Raw genomic sequence first — 21,637 nt, forward strand, 5'->3', positions numbered from 1 at the left:
AAACCTGGAGTAAGATTCAAACTGTCCTATTTTTTGGGGGAGGACTCATAAGCTGAGCCCCATACCGCTATTATATGCCCAAGTCCCCCCGAGGGGATGGAGGGGGGGTATGGGGCAGATGGTCCCCTGCAGATATCCTTTCCCTACACTCAGTATTGCCCCACCGGATCTGTTCCCTGGATAGTTGGAGGAGTGTAACGGACCTGACATGTTACATACTTTATTTACAGGGGGCCTGCAATGAATACGTTTAATGTTTTACTTTACTATGGACAACAGTGCGGGAAGGGGACATACCAGGGCGGGTGAAGTGGTTGGACTCACTTCAACAACACAACCGATATTTTGAAAGGCGGGGGAGCCCACGCGGGGGGATCCCAGGTTCACTGGTCCCTGCCACACCGTGGAGCTCCGCTGATTGACAGCGTGAAGAGCTGCCTCCTGAGGACTGTTCTCAACTAGGTGCAATATGCACAATACTGTTAAATATGGTGTACCTCCAGTTGCGTTTTTCGGGATGATATGCTTTCACCATGTTGGGGCGGTTGGGTTGTATTGTTTGGTTATTATTTACACGGGAAATACCTATTAATTGTATGCTGGATGCGGTATGAACGACCAAAGAAAGGGGGTGGTGGGGTGTGTACGGCCGGGGAGAGGCAAGCGATTTGCGCCACTCCCGGGTTGGCCGCACCGGAGCCGCACCTGCCCCTCGAGTATACGATTGACAGGGCTATGGCATCTATGAAGTTACTGACCTGGAATGTTAGGGGGATGTGTAACAAAATTAAAAGGACTGCTGTTCTGAACTTCCTCAAGACACAGAGGGCCGATGTAATAGTTCTAGTAGAGACGCATATAACAGGCCACCTTCAGGCGGCATTGAGATGGCCGTGGGTGGGATGGGTGTTTCATAACACCCACACAAGCCAATCGCGGGGGTCTCGGTGCTGGTGGCTAAAAAGGCCCCTTTTGAACTGATAGCAATGGAGACAGACCAACAGGGCAGATTCGTGTTTCTGCACGCCCTACTAGGGGGGAGCCCGTTTCTCCTTTTGGCATGTTATGTTCCTCCCCCATTTACGTTTGAGGTGATTACAAAGGGATTGGCGTATATGGCTAAGAACCCCTCGATACCGGCGGTATGGATGGGGGATTTCAACATGACTATGCATCTGGGGCTGGACAGGTCGGGAGGGGGGACACAGCAGTCTGACGGACATAACTTAACCCGATTTGGCAAACTGATGTCGGAATTTGTATTAACAGACGCTTGGCGTCACCAACACCCAACCACCAGAGCATATACCTTCCATTCCACAAGTCATGGTACGATGTCTAGGATAGATCTTATTTTGCTCTCCAATATACTGCTGCCCAGGGTGGGGGGGATCGGGGATGGCACCGCGGACCCTCACGGATCACTCCCCATGCTGGGTGACTATCGTGCTCCCAGGATCAGCGCCTAAGCGGGTATGGCGGCTCAATCCTTTCTGGCTATCTAGCCTACTGGATATAGAGGCCATTGCAGGAGAGCTCAGCCATATACTGTGCGAGACCGGAGTTACATACACTGACCCGACGGAGTGGGATGGGTTTAAAGACCATGTTCGTGGGTTACTGTCCAGAAAAATTGACAGCTTGAAACGCTCTTCGGGCCTAGCTGTGTAGCTATCCACGACCAAATTACAAGAGCTGGAACTAGCCTACAATGCTGACCCCAATGCAGACAAACTACGACAGGTTAAATTACAGTCTAGACTAGTGTCCCAGCTCCATATGGAGAAAGCTAAACAACATATATTCTTCAGCAGACAGCGGGTATTTGAACACGGGGAGAGGGCCGGAAGACTCCTAGCATACCTTTCAAACCTAAAATGACAAACCCCCGGTGGTGGTTTCCTTACGGACTCCACAGGGCGCGGGGGTCACAGACCCCGCCTTTGTGGCCGATATGTTCAGGACTTTCTACCGGGAGCTGTATCGGTCTCACCTTACACACACGAGGCAGGACATACAAGCAGAACTACACGCGATAGATTTCCCGAGGCTCAATGTTGACCAAGTTAAGATGCTGGAAGCCCCTATATCTAGTGAGGAGGTAGCAGAGGCAGTTTCTCAACTAGCCAAGTCCAAAGCCCCAGGCCTAGATGACCTACCCCTAGAATTTTATATAACCTTCTCCGAAGTTCTTACCCCCACTCTGACAAAACTATACCATAACATATTTAGCGAAGGGGTTCTCCCCCTATCTATGCAAGAGGCGCAAATTATAGTACTCCCCAAGCCAGGGAAGGATCCGGGATACCCTGAATCCTACAGACCTATATCCCTGTTACAAGTGGATATCAAGATCTTGGCGAAGATCTTGGCCACTAGGCTAAATCAAGTTATACTGTCTCTTGTCCACCCCGATCAAACCGTATTTATGCTGGGGAAGAACACGGCTATGAACATACTGCGGTTGTTTATGAACCTACAGGCGCGCCATGACAATGCGGGCTCGCGAGTCATTGTGGCATTAGACACAGCGAAAGCGTTCGACTCGGTAGAATGGCCCTACCTGTGGGAATGCCTTGGTAGCTTCGGATTCGGACCCAACTTCCAGAAATGGATACGTATCCTATACCAGTCGCCTAAGGCTAGAGTTTTTGTCAATGGGTGGATGTCAGAGCAGTTCCCACTGGAGAGAGGAACTAGACAGGGATGTCCCCTGTCCCCTGTCCCCTCTCCTGTATGCCCTGGCGGCAGAACCTCTGGCCATGGCTATTAGGGCGTCCCCAGATATAGAAGGCCTGTGTGTTGGAAATACATTGGACAAAATAGGTCTTTACGCGGACGACCCGCTCTTATATTTGGCTGACCAAGGTCCATCTCTCCGGGCTGCACTGACCATCATTGAACGCATGGGCAATTACTCAGGGCTACGTATGAACTGGGATAAGTCTCAAATTCTCCCTATCGACCAGTTTCCACCACCACAGAACACCCCAGAACTTCCTTTGCAGAGGGTGGGGGAGATTAAATACCTGGGGGTGCAGGTCACCAGAGACCTGAGGGACTACTGCACACGTAATATAGAACCCCTATTTATGCTGCTCAAACTTAAGACACATGCCTGGACCAAATTGCCTTTGGGGGTCATGGGCAGGATCAACTTAGTGAAAATTGTACTATTGCCCAAAATTCTATACATGGTCTGGCACGCCCCGCTACGTCTCCCTCTTAGATTATTTAAAAAACTGGAGAGCATCCTCAACACTTTTGTATGGGGTCACAGCCGGCATAAATTGGCCTGGCAGACGCTTAAAAATCCCGCGAACATGGGGGGAGCCTCGCTCCCGGACTTACAAGAATATTACATTGCAGCACAGTTATCCCATCTTCACTATTTTAATACAACAGAGGCCTCTAGATATCGAGCCCTGGTAGGAGACAACCCGGGTAATCCTATAATGACCCCACTGCAGGCCATCTTCAGGGGCGGACAAGTACACAGGCGGCCTTGTAGATATAATGATGGCATGCTGGAACACCATCAAAAAACCTGGGAAACAGCCTTAAGGAAATTAAATATAGGGCACATCTACTCACACACACCACTCTGGGCCAACATCCATTTGGTGGAACTACAACAGCTCCCTGATGCGGGACTTTGGGCTTCATACGGGGTGGTATATTTATATCAGGTGATGACGGAGCTGGGTCCGAAGTCATTTCGCTCTCTCCAGGAGGAATTTGCATTACCGCGGCGCCTACAGTTTGGCTACCTCCATTTGCGCCATGCGTTGAAAGCCCAATTTAGCAATACAGAGCTGTCTCTTACACGCCCCCCGCTCATTGATATACTCCTAGACGCAGACTCCAGAAAACTGATTTCCAATCTCTACTCCACACTTCACCTCCCCAAGACAGTAGCAGTAGTCCAAAAAGCCAAGGCAAACTGGGAACCAGACCTGGGGGACATTACCGACACTGACTGGGATGAAATCCTAGATAATGTCCCGAAGATGTCTCACAAGCTCTCTGATAGACTGACACAACTATACATTATCCACAGATCATACCTCACGCCACAGAAACTTGCTAAATTCAGACCGGACCAATCATCAAGCTGTCCGGCTTGTGGTCACAACCCCGGTACGTTCTATCACCAAATCTGGGAATGTGATAAATTGCAGCCATACTGGCTACAGGTAGTTCAATTCTTACACAATGTCATGGGCTCTCCGGTGGCACCAGGCCCAAGACTATGTATCTTGGGACTGCTGCCAGACATCGATATTGACAAAATCAAGCAACATTTATCCACGAAACCGTGTTTGTAGCAAGGAAGGCAGTAGCCTCTATGTGGATGAGGAGTTCTCCTCCAACTATTGGCGACTGGAAAAGGGATGTCAACAACATGCTGCCGTTTAAAAAATTGATATATCAACACAGGGGCTGTTTACAAAAGTTTTCCAAAATATGGGACAGATGGATAGGTGATGGGGAAACCTGTATGTAAAACTGGATAAATGCATGGGCTAACTACAGCAACGTCAGGATGAATCGGCAATGCGACACAGGGTAAAAAAAAAAGGAAACAGGAAAACTACCTACTTGAAGGGGGGTAGGGGTATGGTATAACAAGTGCATTTTCCCCTGGTCGATCACGGCATGATATGTTAGTTGTGTATTCTGAGGACTCTGTAACATCTGATAGGCTTGTACTGCTATGCCATTACTCTGTTTCATGAGTTTGTTTTACTGAGTGTTGAATATGTTTGTAACCGTATGTACTTAATAAAGTTGGTTTTCCCCAAAAAAATAAAAAATCTGTATAAAACTTCTAACAGTGTAATTTCAGGAGATAATTTACAAGGGCATGTTTAGAGGCGGGACAGGGTAGATGTTGGGTGGGTTAACTGGTGGCGAGTACTGTATATACTTGAGTATAAGTGGAGTTTTTCAGCTGAAACCCCCCCCCCCCCCCTTGGCTTATACTCGAGTGAACCGTACCTTTCATTACTAAAAGAGCATTGTGTTATGCAATCTGCTCGCCCATCTATTGTAAGAAAGCCCCGCCTCCTCCTCGTCAGTGATAGAGGAACACTGATACAATGCTGGGAAACTGTATTAGCGTTCCGTCTATCACTGAAGAGGAGGAGGCGGGGCTTTGTTACAATAGCCGGTCGAACAGACTGCATAACACAGCGGGATACACACTCTGTTTTAGTAATGAAAGGTACAGCTACAGATGGGCACTGCTTACTCAGTAGCTGCTGCATTTTCCCACCCTAGGCTTATACTCGAGCCAATAAGTTTTCCCAGTTTTTTGTGGTAAAGTGAGGTGCCTTGGCTTATACTCGAGTATAAATGGTAACTTTTAAGGTCTGGCTAGCAGCTCAGAACTTAAATTTTGAGACCTGCACTGGGTAATAGACCTGTAATCTATTTTCCATTAATTTTCTCTTACTGTGTTTTTCTGCTTCCTTGCAATGAGCTCTGTAAACTCCTGAACATCTTTTCAACCTCACCTGTTTGGAACAAGCAGCGCACATAAGCTGTGGACATGGGCTCTTCTCTATGCACCCTACTATTCCCATAGTTCATAGCCCCTAGCCCACCTCAAAGAAGCAAGTAAGAGAGGATGAATATGTTCCTATACACAGTGGTACCATGGAGAATAACACACAAACCTCAGCAGCAAATAAAAGATTTGGAGGAGGCTGAGAGCACTATTAGGTACGTTTAAAGTAGTAGTAATCTGTCAGAAAGATGTAAAAATGTGGGCCCCACCTGCAGGTATGCACCACATACGAGCACATTATGACAGACTTACCTGGGCACAGAGCCATCCAGCGCAGCGTTGTCACAGCACCCCAATGCTTCCATATTCACCAGGTCTTTGTCCCGAGTTGACACACTTCAGCTGTATTAATGGCCTGGGGCAACAAAAATGTCATTCCCACGTATGGGTATGCCATCCCTTCAGAGTGCATGCGCCCGTGATGTCACCAGCTGCATGCTGTGTGAATGTATTCTAACCAGTGCAAATTTACAAGACATACACTGTTACCTACAGGTAAGCCTTATTATAGGCTTGCCCTGTAGATACAAGTTAAAATGTGGACTTTACTTCCACTTTGAGAATTCATACCGTATTTTCTGGCGTATAAGACACCCTTTTACACGTAAAAAAACTGGCCAAAAAGCATGAGTCATTTTATACGCCGGGTCAGCCCCTTGGATGCCTGCTGGATGTTTGATAATACTGTATGTAGCTTCGGCTACATACAGCATATACCGCTGAGCAATGTATTCAAATGAATACAGAGCCTGCACGGATTGGAGTAACAACCTCTGCCAACCCAAGCAGGCTACTCTGTAGCCTGCTCGGATTGGGTTTGGGAGTCAGAGAGGCACAGGCCGAGGATGTTGCAGCCTCTGCCAATCCAAGCAGGCTTTGTATTCATTAATAGAATACATTGCTTGCAGTGATTGGCTCCAGCAAAAGCACGAAGAAGCATATGGCGCCAGCTCCAGCAAAAAGGAAGAAATATGAAGCGGAGGCCTCGGAAGGAGGGGGGGGGGGGGTTGTCTTATACGACAAGTACAGGAAAAAAACCGCTTAAAAATCTAAGATTAGGGGGTCGTCTTATATGCCCGGTCGCCTTATACAACGCGAAATAAAAAAAAAAAAAAAAGGTACTTAAACTGAATTTTCATTTTTTAAAACCAGAATGTTGTGTCACTCTAAAGGCTAAGTTAAGCATTTGAAAAAAATAAATAAAATAAAAAAAAAGGAAAAAAGTGCATTTTTTTTTTTAAAAGCCTGCAGAGCATTGCAATGTCTGGCACCTGCAGTGTATAGAAAGATAACCATCTATCCATACATCCAATACCGGCAGGCAGATACCTGAGGAGGAAGATCAATTAGCTATGAGGACAATCACCAGCACCCTAAAAGTTAATTGAGAAATACAAGTGGCCGAGGGTCAGGGTGGATATAAATCAATGATTTAAAAAAAAAAAAAAAAAATCAGATTTTGTTGATTTAAATCAATATTTCTGATTTTATCAAGTTTGTTTTAACCACTTGAGATCCGCGCTATAGTCAAATGACGGCTACAGCGCGGATCTCAATTTCCGGGACTACGTCTATTGACGTCGTCCCCTTTAAGAGCTCCCCGCGCGCTCCCGGGAGCGCGCATCGGGGAAAATCTGTGTTGGCCGTGTCCCCTGGACACAGCCAATCACAGATCGCTGTAAACGGCCAATCACAGCAGCCGTTTACAGCGCGATCGCCGCCTCCAATGGGTGATGATCTCAAATGTAAACAAATGAGATCATCACCCATTGCCGAATGTGTCTCCTCACACAGCGATAGCGTGTGAGGAGACAGATAACAGTGAGTGAGTGGTCTCTACGTGCCAGTGCTAATATAAACCCTGCCAGTGCTAATATAAACGTGCCAGTGCTAATATAAACCCCGCCAGTGCCCAGATCTACCCCGCCAGTGCCCACCTGTGCACCGCCAGTGCCCACCTGTGCACCGCCAGTGCCAATCGGTGCCCATCTGTACCAATCGGTGCCCATCTGCTGCCTTATCAGCGCACATCCGTGCAATAAATCAGTGCCCATCTGCGCCGACTCAGCAGTGCCCATCTGCGCCGACTCAGCAGTGCCCATCTGCGCCGACTCAGCAGTGCCCATCTGCGCCGACTCAGCAGTGCCCATCTGCGCCGACTCAGCAGTGCCCATCTGCCGCCTCAGCAGTGCACATCCGTGCAATAAATCTGCACATCTGTGCCGACCCATCACTGCCCATTTGTGCCACCTCAAAAGCGCCCATCTGTGCCACCTCATCAGTGCTACCATGGCTAAACGTGTCTTTTCCGCTGAGGAGGCGTACCAAATTATTTCCACAGCCGACGAGAGCAACGGGGAGCTCTCTTCAGATTCCTTTTCGGATTCGGATTCTGAAGCCGACGTAAATTATGAGCCAGTCCTCAGCAGTGAAACACTGACTGAATCCGAGGAGGAAGATATCCGGCCCATCAAGCGAAGGCATTCTAGTGAGGCAGTGCCATCCACCAGCACCGCAGTGCCGTCCACCAGCACCGCAGTGCCCCAGCAAGAAAGGCCAAGTACCAGTGGGGTGTCATCTCAGCCCCAAAGGGTTAGGAGCCATGCTGGCCTTCCCTATGCCCTTCAGAACCCCTTGTGGCTTCCTCCTAATTCAGGAGAGGCCAATGTTCCCCCTTTCACCGCCCAGCCAGGAGTCCAGGTGGACACGGAGAATTTTAGCCCTATAGATTTTTTTAATTTAATTTTTACGGAGGACATGTTGGCGTCAATTGTGGCCCAGTGCAAACTGTATGCACAACAATTTATTTTTCAAAATCCGACCTCCTATTATGCCCGTCCCTACGAATGGAGAGACCTAACGGTGGAGGAGTTCAAGCTAATTTTAGGCCTCACATTTAATATGGGACTAAACAAAAAAAATCAATTACGTAACTACTGGTCAACCCACCCCCTCCACCACTCACCGCTCTTCTCCGCGGTAATGCCCAGAACCAGATATCAGATGATCCTGAGGTTCTTACATTTCAGTGACAATTCCCAGTGCCTTCCACGAAATGATCCAAATTATGACCGGCTTTACAAAATTCGACCAATACTAGATTATTTTTCAGAAATATTCCCCAAATTGTTTACCCCGGACCAACACATATGTGTGGATGAGTCCCTTATTAAATTTAGTGGCAGGCTTAGAATGAAGCAATTTATGCCCAGCAAAAGGGCCCGCTATGGGGTGACGGTCTACAAATTATGTGACCGAGCCACAGGGTACACATATTCATTCAAGGTGTACGAAGGGAAGGACACCCAGCTACAGCCCCCTAATTGTCCGGACTACTTAGGATCCAGCGGAAAAATTGTTTGGGACCTCATATACCCCCTACTGGATAAAGGCTACCACCTCTATGTAGATAACTTCTACACATCTCTGCCCCTGTTCCACAACCTTCACCGGAAGAAGACGCCAGCATGTGGCACTGTAAAAAAGAATCGGAAGGGCTTTCCTCAAAGTCTGGTGAACAAGAAGCTGCGGAAAGGAGAAACCGCAAGTCTAAGGCCGCGTACACACGGGCGGACTGTCTGACGGACTTGGTCCACTGAAACGTGTTTCAGCGGACAGTCCGCTCGTGTGTGGGCTTCAGCAGACTTTTTCAGCGGACAGTCTGGCAGACTAAGTCTTTCGGAATTTCCGTAATATTGTCCGTCCAACTTTGGTTTCAGCGGACAGTCCGCTCGTGTGTAGGCAAGTTGGACGGACTAAGTATGGCGCATGCTCAGAAAGGATTTACATGGCCGAAGGTTGCATTGCAGTGTATTGGATGTCGTATTTCTAGTCCCGTCGTACGTGCTGTACATGTCATCGCGCAAGCTTTCAGCGGACTGTCTGTTCATCGTGTGTGGTCAAGTCCGTTCATTCAAAAGTAGGACGGACTGTCTGTCGGATTGTCTGACGGACTTAGTTGGCCAGACAGTCCGCCCGTGTGTACGCGGCCTTAGAAACAAGGAGGTTCTAGCAGTGAAGTGGAGGGACAGAAGGGATGTATACATGTTGTTATCTTCTATCCACAACGATACCTTCGTGGAAATCCCCAGAAGGAATGGCCCCGTAAAGAAACCCAAATGCATTTCCGAATATAATTTGTTCATGGGAGGAGTCGACTTCAACGACCAAATGATGGAACCATATCTGGTCACAAGACGGACATACCATTGGTACAAAAAAGTAGCAATTTATTTTTTTCAATTGGCCATTTATAATTCATATGTCATTTACCGCAACGCCACCCAAAACCCCAAACGTTTCTTTGGCAACCAGGAGGAAGTTTTCACTGCCCTTATTTTCCCAAACGGCCCACCAGAAAATATCAGATCAGACGTTGTTAGTCGACTCTCCGAGCGCCACTTTCCGGATAAAATCCCCCCCAAACCAACAGGCAAAAGACGCCAAAAAAGATGTAAGGTGTGTACCAGAGCAGGAGTCAGAAGAGACACATCTTATTATTGTGCACAATGTCCTTCCCAACCAGGCCTCTGTATAGGCGACTGTTTTCGGCGTTACCATACTTCAATAAATTTTTAGTGAAGTATGGTAAACATAATCCTCAGTTCCTGCCTTCATACACCTTCACACCCCTTATGCCACTGCCTGCTCTGTAACTGACCCTGCCTTGTTATTTGACCACTCTTATACCTGCCGATTCTGTACATACCGCTGCCTGATCTGGAACTGACCCTGGACTGTTATTCGACCATGCTTCTGCCTAACGATTCTGTACATACCTCTGCCTGATCTGGAACTGATCCTGGACTGTTTGACCACGATATTTGCCTGCCTCTTGGACTGATCTTGTATTCTGCAACTGGACTAGTGGGATTCAACACGGGGTCTCACATATGTGAGGGGCTCCAGTATAGTTTTTCTGGAAGAATAAAACAATTTTCTTTGTTTTCTTATTCCTAGATTAGGGTCTGGAGACTCGGAGGCTTCAAAGAGATTTGGGAGGGAGAAGCCTCTACCCCTATCCCCATTCTGTCCTGAACGAGGCTCTACTTCTGTCTGCAGGACTTACTGCCATCATGCCGCACTGACCACACCACAAGGACCTGCCTACTACCAGGACCAATATTTGTGGCACTGCTGACATCTCTGCACTAACCCTGGACTGTAATATGGACAGTATCCCTGCCTGCTGCCTAAAAAACTGTGTTCGCTGTTGCTGACCAAGTCCCTGCCTGCTGCCTGGACCAGTGATATCCTCCTGTGGACAACTGCGCTTCTAAAACCACAGGTAATCTTTTCTTTACCCTTTGCTCAGCATAATGTATTTGGGGGTGTAATTCTTGGTATGTGCAGGCTATGTGTCCCTGGAACGCCGACGGTGTTTCTTGCATGTTGCGCCTCTGTATGTGGCCAGGCTGTGTAAACGTCTCACACATGTGGTATTGCCATACTCAGGAGGAGTAGTAGAATGTATTTTGGGGTGTTATTTTTGCTATGTAAATGCTATGTGTTGGAAATATCTTATAAACGGACAACTTTGTGTAAAAAAAAAAAAAAAAAATGCGTTTTCATTTTTTTTCCACATTTTCCAAAAACTTCTGGAAAAAAATGAACCATTGAAAAGACTCATTATGCCTCATAGATTATACGTTGGGGTGTTAGCTTTCCAAAATGGGGTCATTTTCTGGACGTTTCCATTGCCCTGGTGTTCCAGGGCCTTCAAAACTGTAATAGGTGGTTGAGAAATGAAATGTGTAATTTATGCTCCTAGAATGCCTGAAGGTGCTACTTCAAAATTAGGCCTCTGTATGTGGTCAGGCTGTGCGAAAGTCTCACACATGTGGTATCGTTATACTCAGGAGGAGTAGGAGAATGTATTTTGGGGTGTTATTTGTGGTATGCACATTCCGTGTGGGAGAAATAAGCTATTACAATGAAAATTTTGTGGGGAAAAAAAAAAAATCTTAATTTTGCAAAGAATTGTGGGAAAAAATTACAACTTAAAATAACTAACCATGCCTCTTACTAAATACATTGGAATGTCTACTTTCCAAAAAGGGGTCATTTGGGGGGCATTTGTACTTTCCTGGCTTGTTAGGGTCTCAAGAATGGAGATAGGCCTTAGTACATCAGATGTGATCTTTTTTTGCAAATCTTTATGATTTGCACCATAGCTTGTAGACTCTATAAATTTCACACAGATCATATAATATGCAAAAATTTGGGTTATTTTTACCAAAGATGTGTAGTAGTATAAATTGTGGCCAAAATTTATGAAGAAAAATTGCTAATTTGCTAAATTTTGTCACAGAAACGAAGAAAAATTCATTTTTTTTCAAAATTTTCGGTCTTTTTTCATTTATAGCGCAGAAAATAAAAAACCGAGAGGTGATCAAATACCACCAAAAGAAAGCTCTATTGGTATGAAGAAAAGGACAAAAAAATCATTTGGTTACAGTGTTGCATGACTGAGTAATTGTCATTCAAAATGTGAGAGCACTGAAAGCTGAAAATTGGTCTGGGACTGAGGGGGGTTTAAGTGCCCAGTAAGCAAGTGGTTAATAAAATGCTCTTGGAGTAAAAATCTATCTAAAGATGGTATTCTATTTATGATACATTAATAATTGAATTTATTCAGGATGAAATTGAGTTAAGTTATTTATGTAGCATGAGGCTGAAATTTTTTGTAAACTTATACAAAGAATCCAAGCTGAGATAACGTGCACTGCATTGATGCATAAAACAAAGTTCAAGAATATTCCTTTATCCCAATGTTTTGCAAATGTATGTACACTTCAAACTGCATGACTGAATTGTTTCTTATATCGCTGTTTTACTAACCAGACAGGTTATTATTCTAAAAATAGGAAACTTTAATTTTGTTTGCAAACAGAAAAGATTATGACTACCAGCAAGAATACGTCCTTACATTTAAAGAGAACCTGTCATTTCAGATCCATCATGGCAGCGCCTGTTAGCGGGCATCCATTCACCTGCTGCTGCCACATCCCTCACCTTGTCGTGTCACTGCTGCATCGCCAGCCGTCCCATTAAAGTGAATGCAACTGTCAGTGAGTCAACAGCGGGACAGAGATGACAGTTGCTCTTTTAAAAGTGAAGCGATTGTGAATATTAAAAACATAATGAGTAGTGGTTTAGGTGCTCAATGTTCTTCCACTTTACTGTTTTTTTTTCCCTTTCTAATAATGAGGTGGCAAAGGAAAGACCGCTCCAAGATCATAAGACTAGTAACATGTGAATTTGGCACAGTATCATCGACATATAAACATACATACCCCCGACCAATAAAACGTTAATTGAAAAAAAAAATTATATATTACACACATACACACACACATACATAGCCAAAATAAATATTTTTTTAACCACTTCGCGCCAGAGGGCCGTCCTTGACTTTCCGGGGATATATCTGAATGATGCCTGTAGCTACAGACATCATTCAGATATCGGCTTTTTCAGCCGTCGATTCCCTACACCGTAAGAAAGATCACAGCGGCTGTTCCGCCGCTTGATATTTCTCACGGGTGGCAGGAGGGGACGCCTCCCCCCTCCCGCCGCAATCCGGTGCTTCAACCGACTCACCGCTTCCATCGATGAGTCGGACACAGGATCCACTGGCCCTGGATGGTGATCATAGAGATTTCTGGCGGGCCAGATGGTCGCCAGAGTCTCTATGATCGCTAAGAGGCCGGGCGCGATGTTAGGACGTCATGCCCAGCCTAAGGCCCCCCACATCTCACATCTAGGCTGGGAAGCCGTGATCGTTTTTTTTTTTATTTATTTTTTATTTTAGGCTTCCCAGCCTAGATGTGAGATGTGGGGTCTTATTAACCCCACATCTCACTGCAAAGAGGTCCGATATTCCTATTACAAGGAATGTTTGTAATAGCAATAAAAGTGTTAATTTTTTTTTTATTTTTTAAGTGTCAAACTAAAAAAATAAAACTAAAATTAATAAAAAAAAGCACCCCTGTCCCCGTGAACTCGTATGCAGAAGCGAACACACACATATGAAAACTGTGTTCAAACCACACATGTGAGGAATTGCCGCAAATGTTAGAGCGAGAGCAATAATTATAGCCCTAGACCTCCTCTAATTCAACACATGTAACTAGTAAAAAAAATTTAAGAGTCGCCTATGGGGATTTTTAAGTACCAAAGTTTGGTGCCATTCCACGAGCGCGTGCAATTTTGAAGTGTGACATGTTGGGTATCTATTTACTCGGCAAATCTTCATCTTTCACATTATGCAAACAAATTGGGCTAATTTTACGGGTTTTTTCAAAGCATGAACGTGTTGGAAACATTGCTGCGCAAATACCGTGCGAGATAAAAAGTTGCAATGACCGACATTGTATTCTCTAGGGTCTTTGCTAAAAAAAAAATAATATATAGAATGTTCGGGGGTTGTATGTAATATTCTAGCAAAAAAAAAAGAAAAGAAAAGATTAATTTTACATGTAGGAAAGAAATGTCAGAATTGGCCCGGGTGTGAAGTGGTTAATAAAAATAAATAAATGAATAAAACACAAAAATAACAAAAACTGAGGCTGCTTTCACACTACAGAGTTTTGAATAGCAGGCAGATTTGCTACAAATCTTCCTGCCATTTGACAGCGCCAAGGTAGCAATGACAAAACACGTGACTCGCATTTTTAGACGCCATCCATTTGAATAACCCCTCAAATCGCGATGCGGGTGCGCCACGATTTTGGCACAATAAAACACGCTGCAATCACGGCAACATGCACCAGAAAATCTGTCCGATTCAAAACGCTGTAGTGCGAATGCAGCCTAAAACAAAATCCACTTTTTACAGGAAACCTTGCTGAAAAAAACTGTTTAAAGCAGAGTTCCACTCGGTTTTGTGTTTATTTAAAGTCAACAGCTACAAAAAGCTGCTGACTTAATAAACACACACTCACGTGCCCCATGGTCCCGCGATGAAGCCGCCTAAACTCCCGCTTATCTCCAGCAATCTGCATCACTAGTGTGGGCACCCGTACGTGACAGCTTGAGGCTTCACACACCTGGGCGCGCACTGCGCCATCTCAATGGCTGGGCAATCTTCTGTGACCTGTGATGTGCCCCAGAAAATTGCAAAGAGGGAGGAGGAGAGGAGAACTTCAGCTCGAGTCGCCAAGGTGGACCGAACGCAAGTGGGAGCAGGGTACCTGTCATAACATTATGTGAGCATTGATGCCTCTGCAGCTTTACTCTTAATATTTTGCTAAATCTAAGTGCATCAGTACTGCCTGAGCCTGAAGCTCATCCTGTAAATGTCACTGTAAGGCCTCATTCATATGGCCAAAGCAGCCATGGTATGGCAAGTATGTTGCAAACTGTGCTGAAAAGTACAGTTATGTGTGGACAGCCACAGCCAGTACAAAATGACAACAGGCAGCTGCAGCTGTCTGCAGGTGTTCGGAAGTAAATACACAGGCAGAAATTACCCGTGGTTATAGACAGAGTATCATCCCTAGACACGAGCTGTTGTGTATTACCCAGGGGCGATCATCTGTCCCTAGCTACAGGTAACTGTTTCACTTAATACCCTTCAGCCCTATGTGACTGCGGGCAAAAGGTAAAGAACTCTACATATGCTACAAAGTAACCTTCACCCACCCAGAGATATTCTCCTCCCTGCATCCCGTCCCCCTTTGTTAATTATCACTGGATCCAACCCCTCTACATTCTTTGTCAGTGGCAGATTTTACACAGGGCTATTGCCCTTTGCCCTTTCCATATTTTACAGTGCTTTGCCCTGGTAACTGGACCAAGCACTGCAAACGGGGAGAAGGCAACATGCTCCCCATACATGGAAGGGCTGGGTGTTACCAAGAGCTCAAACACAGCCACAGGACCAAGGGAGTGATGTCTCCCTAGAGCAGTGATGGTGAACCTTGGCACCCCAGATGTTTTGGAACTACATTTCCCATGATGCTCCACTACACTGCAGAGTGCAAGAGCATCATGGGAAATGTAGTTCCAAAACATCTGGGGTGCCAAGGTTCACCATCACTGCCCTAGAGTCTGACGCTGGGGATTTCAGCCCAGGTTCTGGCAGAACAAGACGAGACAGGGGTGCGCTGACAAGGTAAGTATCAGTAAGCCAAGAAGAGACCCATGCACAGTCACTCTGAACTAAATGGGCAGGGTGACAGGGTCTTTAGGTCCTGTAACATAGAATAAAAAGCTAATGGGGTCTCTAACCTGGGTGTTATGCAATGTATTAAACCTAATGGGTGTAACAAATTCAATGGGGGTCCTGTAACATAAAAAGGCAAGTAAGCGTGTTGTAACATAATAAACCACATAGTATGTGGAGTACCACAATACGTAACATAATAAACCCAGTGGGGTGTGAAATACAGTGAAGTCCACAGTGAGATGATGCAACATAATAAACCCTGTGGGGTGTGACGTACGGTGATGACCACCGCAGTGGGGTGTGACGTACGGTGATGACCACCGCAGTGGGGTGTGACGTACGGTGATGACGACCGCAGTGGGGTGTGACGTACGGTGATGATGACCGCAGTGGGGTGTGACGTACGGTGATGATGACCGCAGTGGGGGTGTGACGTACGGTGATGATGACCGCAGTGGGGGTGTGACGTACGGTGATGATGACCGCAGTGGGGGTGTGACGTACGGTGATGATGACCGCAGTGGGGGTGTGACGTACGGTGATGATGACCGCAGTGGGGTGTGACGTACGGTGATGATGACCGCAGTGGGGTGTGACGTACGGTGATGATGACCGCAGTGGGGTGTGACGTACGGTGATGATGACCGCAGTGGGGTGTGACGTACGGTGATGATGACCGCAGTGGGGTGTGACGTACGGTGATGATGACCGCAGTGGGGTGTGACGTACGGTGATGATGACCGCAGTGGGGTGTGACGTACGGTGATGATGACCGCAGTGGGGTGTGACGTACGGTGATGATGACCGCAGTTGGGGTGTGATGTACGGTGATGATGAACGCAGAGGGGTGTGATGTACGGTGATGATGACCGCAGTGGGGGTGTGATGTACGGTGATGATGAACGCAGAGGGGTGTGATGTACGGTGATGATGGCCGCAGTGGGGTGTGATGTAACATAGGTAGATTAGTGAAGATGACACAAAAGGCAGGGTGTGTATTGTTGATAGGTTTGGTGCGGTGGCATTACACGGTTTGCAAAAACTTCGATCTGAGTCAATGACAACATTCACCCAGGACAGTGATAGGTATACATTCACTCTTGAAGAATGTCCTTCCCCAAACACCAGGAACCAGTTGTACAAGGTGCTGCCCTCCACCCTGCTGTGGTGAAGCAGGCACTCCATGCTGACAATAGGGATCTGTGACAGGGACATTGCAGGGACCGGCCTGCACACACAACACTCGGCCACCACCGTGCAGGGTGAGGAGTGAGGGCGGTGCAGCACCTCCTATATCCATTCCCTATAATAGAGAACAATCAGCCCTCTCCCCTCCACCCTCCTCCGGGAACATCCCATTCCCGTCACACAGCACACACCCGAACTTGCCGGTATCCCGCCTCCCCGATCCCAGCTCACCGCCCGGAACCTCCGCCTGTACCGACACCACGGATCCCGACAGGCAGCGCGTCACCGGACAGCAGCGTCAGCGCGCCAGCCAATGAAACGATAGGATAGAGGAGGGGACCGGAGACAACATAGCCAATCAGAGCAGGCGGAGGAAGTCATTTAGCGTCCAGGATGGACAGGGATGGGTCATGTGATTCCCATTGGCTGTGTGTAAACATGGAATGCTGGACGTGCTGCTGCCTGACTCTGCTGGACTTCACAGTGACACCATTGGGGAGTATGAGGGAGGGAAGGAGGCCAGCAGCTGGAATGTGTGCTCAGAAGGGTGCACACCCCTTTACATGATCCAGGTCTAAAGCTCAACTCCAGAGAGAGCACAAATATTCCCTGTTAGCAGTGGCGGCGGGTGCTCAAAATTTTTGGGGGGCGCAAACAAACTGAAAAAAAAAAAACATCAAACGCGGCTACTGTGCACATCAAACGCTGTCACCTTGCCATCAAACACAGCTTCTGTGCCCATCAAACGCTGTCACCTTGCCATCAAACACAGCTTCTGTGCCCATCAAACGCTGTCACCTTGCCATCAAATGCAGCTACTGTGCCCATTAAACGCTGTCCCCTTGCCATCAAACGCAGCCACTGTGCCCATCAAATGCATCCACTATGCCATCAATTGCTTACACTGTGCCCACTGATTTATGCCAATGTGCCCATCAATTGCCACTACTGTTCCCCATCAAATGCTGCCAGAGTGCTCATCAATTGCTGCTACTGTGCCCCAAAAGCCGCCAGTGTGCCCATTAATTGCCGCTACTGTGCCCCATCAATTGCCACTACTGTGCCCCATCAGATGCCACCAGTGTGCCCCATCAGATGCCACACGGCATTTACCTGTTTTTCGGAGCGGGTCAGCGGCGGTCTCCTGCACGTCCTCCATGTCTTCTTCCGTCCTCTCTCAGGCATCCAATCACAGTGCCTGATGTTTCAGCCAATCAGGTGACCAGTAACAGGATTGCCTGAGAGGCAGATTCAGTGTTAGCAAAGCAAATTCCTTCACTTGGCTAACACACAGCTGAGTGAACAGCATTCACCTTTGTGGGCGCCTATTAGAGCCTATGGCTCTAATCAGAAAATGCTTCCAAAAAACACCCCCGCCGCTGTAATTCAGATGCGCGGCATCCAAAAATGCACCTGAACAGGGAGCGTCAGCAGCGACCATGGATAGATTGCATGAATTTATATATGGTGATAGAGCGGTGCAGGAGAGAGGGGCCACGGCCACTGCCTGTTAGGGGAGCTGTCCCTGCACTGCAAGGGTTAAAGGAAAAGCATGGACAAAGCTTTCAGGTTCTACTTCTTTGGTGGGTCACAGGAGTGCACTTACCTTTGCTCTCCTCTGACTAGGGTTGCCACCTTTTTTTCAAGCCAAACAATAACACTTAAGTAGCGTGCTGCATCTTTTTTCTTTTTTTCTAGTATACAAAACCAATGACAAACAAAATGTAGCACAAGTAGAAGCAAACCCTGTACAACTACTTTTTAACTACTTCCAGGCCGCCCACATATACTACAGCAGGGCAGCCCGGCCTCCGTGAAGCAATGTAACTGTACGTTGTTTGCTCTCCCTGGTCTGGGGTGCACGCTACCAGAGACTCCCTACCACTGTGATTGGGCACAGCGGGAGTCAATCAGCGGATCCTGCGATCGTTGTGGGGGAATGGCAGAACGGCGTTCTGTAACAGAGCAAGAGGGATATACGTGATTCCTACTCATCAGGAACACAGATCTCTCTCTCTGTCCAACGTCGGCATCCCCCCCGCACAGTTGGAAAGCATTCCCAGGGAACACTTTTAACCCTTTGATTGATGTTAACCCCTTCCCTGACAGTGTCATTTATACAGTGATCAGTGCATTTTTTTTAGCGGTATTGGTGTCACTGGTTCCCAAAAAGTGTCACTTAATGTCCAATTTGTCTGCTGCAATGTCGCAGTCCTGCTAAAAATCACTGATTGCTACCATTACTAGTTTAAAAAAAAAAAAAAAGGCTCTAAATCTATCTCATAGTTTGTAGATGCAATAACTTTTCTGCAAACGAATCAATATACGCTAATTGGGATTTTTTTTTTACCAAAAAATATGTAGCAGGATACAAATTGGCCTAAACTGATGAAGACATTTGATTGCTTTTACATATTTTTATAGGGAACGTTTTATAGCAGAAAGTAAAAAAATATTGTTTTTTCTTTCCAAAATTGTCTGTCTTTTTTTGTTTAAGCGCAAAATGTAAAAACCACAGGAGGTGATCAAATACAACCAAAAGAAAGCTCTGTTTGTGGGGAAAAAAAAAAGGGACATACATTTTATTTGGGGACAGAGTTGCATGACCACGATCAAGTTAGGTCAAGTTAATAGTATTACCCTCAAGTACAGGCTAGACAGGAACTTAAAGCGGGAGTCCGCCGGGAGTTCCGCCATTTTTTTTTTTTTAAAAGCCAGCAGCTACAAATACTGCAGCTGCTGACTTTTAAAATAATGACATTTACCCGCCCAGCGCACCCGTGATGTCGGCACCTGAAGCCGATCTCTCGATCGTGTCTCGGGTGCTGCCGCCGCAATCTTGGGTATGGGAATCAGGAAGTGGAGCCTTTTGGCTTCATTTCCTGGTTCCCTACTGTGCATGCGCAAGTCGCGCTGCGCAATAAGGATGGTCCCCGCTGTCTCTGGGATCCATGTGTTTCCCAGCAGGCAGCGGGGGACTTTCAGAAAGGGGTGTAGATTCTGCGGAAAGGGGCGTACCTTCTGCAGAATCTACGCAGGAAGTGGGTGCAGATACCTGTACTGTACAGGTATCTGCACCCCCCTCCCCCCTGAAAGGTGCCAATTGTGGCGCCGGAGGGGGGAGGATTCCAATGAGCGGAAGGTTCACTTTAGGGTGGACCTCCGCTTTAAGTTTAAAAATAAATAAATAAAATTAGCAGTTGCAAATTCTGCTCAAATCCTCCCTAAAAAAATAAAAATAAATAAATAAAAATATTTTTAAAGTTTTTTCAAACAATCCCTTACTGTAGTCTTTGCATCGATATATTGAAATTAAAAGGAAGAATTCATATCGGCTCCAGAAAATATTTAGCATTTGATTGCCATTTCTCACAACTGTAACATGTGTTTTTTTTTATCCCCTCTTCCCTACCTTACCCCAATCACTTATGAACAGAATCAATATAAGTTTGAAGGCACTGGATTCCTAGCTATTTCACAGCTTATAGAACATCATTACACAACAAAACAAGTTATAACTAAAAAAATCAGGAGTAGTTCTGTTGAATCCTGTCGTAAAGGTATGTAAACATATTGCTGTGCTAAAAAGGTTTGCTGCAGGTGAATTAGTGCAAAAGCAAAGTGTGTGGTTGTGTCATTAAAAGGTTTGTAAAGAAAAAAAAACACGTTCTATTTAACTGTTCTGTGTAATGTTTTTGCACAGACCACCCCACTCCTCATCTCAGGTCCCCCACCAGCGTGCTGGGCTCCTATTGGTGCATCTCAGCCAATGAGGAAGGAGAGTCAAGGCTCTCATACATATTGCTGGATTGAGATCGGGCTTAGGTAAGTATGGGGGGGGGGCGCTGCACACTGAAGGTGTTTTACCTTTATGCATATAATGCATGAAGGAAAAAAAAAACCTTATGCTTTTAGTACCACTTTAAGATTAATGGCACCACTGCACACCCGCAAAAGGGCCTTTTGTTTTTCTGTCTTACAGGAATGCACAGAATTTTGCACACATTCCTGCAATGCACAACGGTTTACTTAGGGGAAGGGGTAATGAGTTTAAATTCAAGGAGGTCCAGTTGCTAAAGTTTTCTTTCAGCTGGGGTCCGAATTGTTCTCTAATAAAACATAAAAGTATGCCAATCACATCCTTATTTCAAATAAAATAAAACCACCTACATAAGGTGTCCCCATCAGCGTAACGTCCTACATCTGATGTCCCCAACAGAGTACTCCCTTACATCCGCTGTCCACATCAGGGTATGCCTTTAGATTAGTTGCCCCTAGAGTACCCCCTTACATCAGGTATTGCCATCAGAGTACACGCTTAGTTCAGGTGTCCCCAGGGGTCAAGTCCTGGGGAAAAAAAAGTGTGGGAATTCCCACCCAAGATCCACTCGCCCACCAAAAAAAAAAAAATTATACGCTCATATGCACGAACACTTCAAAAGTGGTATTTTTCATCCAGTTTTCGTATTGTGTGTGTGAAGCTTAACTATTAGTACATAAAAAAAAAAAATCCTCAATAAACATAAATACGGTAATTCTCTGAATAATCAGCATTCATTCAATTGTGCTTCCATGCAAATGTGAACATCATGTTCTGATCTTTATTGGGGAATTTTATTTTGTATATAGAGTGTTTATGTGGTGAGTTTACACTTTCCATTGAACAGAGTTTGGATAACACAGGGTTAAACAGAAAGGTCATAAAT

The 21,637-nt window shown here is 46.2% G+C and overlaps 1 protein-coding gene across 4 annotated transcripts in view; it reads right to left on the bottom strand.

The window, feature by feature from the left end:
* Positions 1–17,247, bottom strand: part of FER (FER tyrosine kinase) — a 491,045-nt gene extending 473,798 nt beyond the window's left edge. For 2 of the 4 annotated variants that reach the window (XM_077462310.1, XM_077462308.1), the window contains exon 1: positions 17,163–17,247. The gene's annotated coding sequence lies outside the window, so the exon portion shown is untranslated. Of the gene's footprint in view, positions 1–17,122 lie in introns of all 4 variants that reach the window. The other 2 variants (XM_077462309.1, XM_077462307.1) reach the window with 1 other exon arrangement.
* Between the last annotated feature and the right edge of the window lie 4,390 nt (positions 17,248–21,637).

This window comes from Lithobates pipiens, unplaced genomic scaffold, assembly GCF_037356315.1.
Source record: "Lithobates pipiens isolate NorthernLeopardFrog02 unplaced genomic scaffold, aLitPip1_a1.2 Scaffold_3, whole genome shotgun sequence".
Taxonomy (NCBI): domain Eukaryota; kingdom Metazoa; phylum Chordata; class Amphibia; order Anura; family Ranidae; genus Lithobates; species Lithobates pipiens.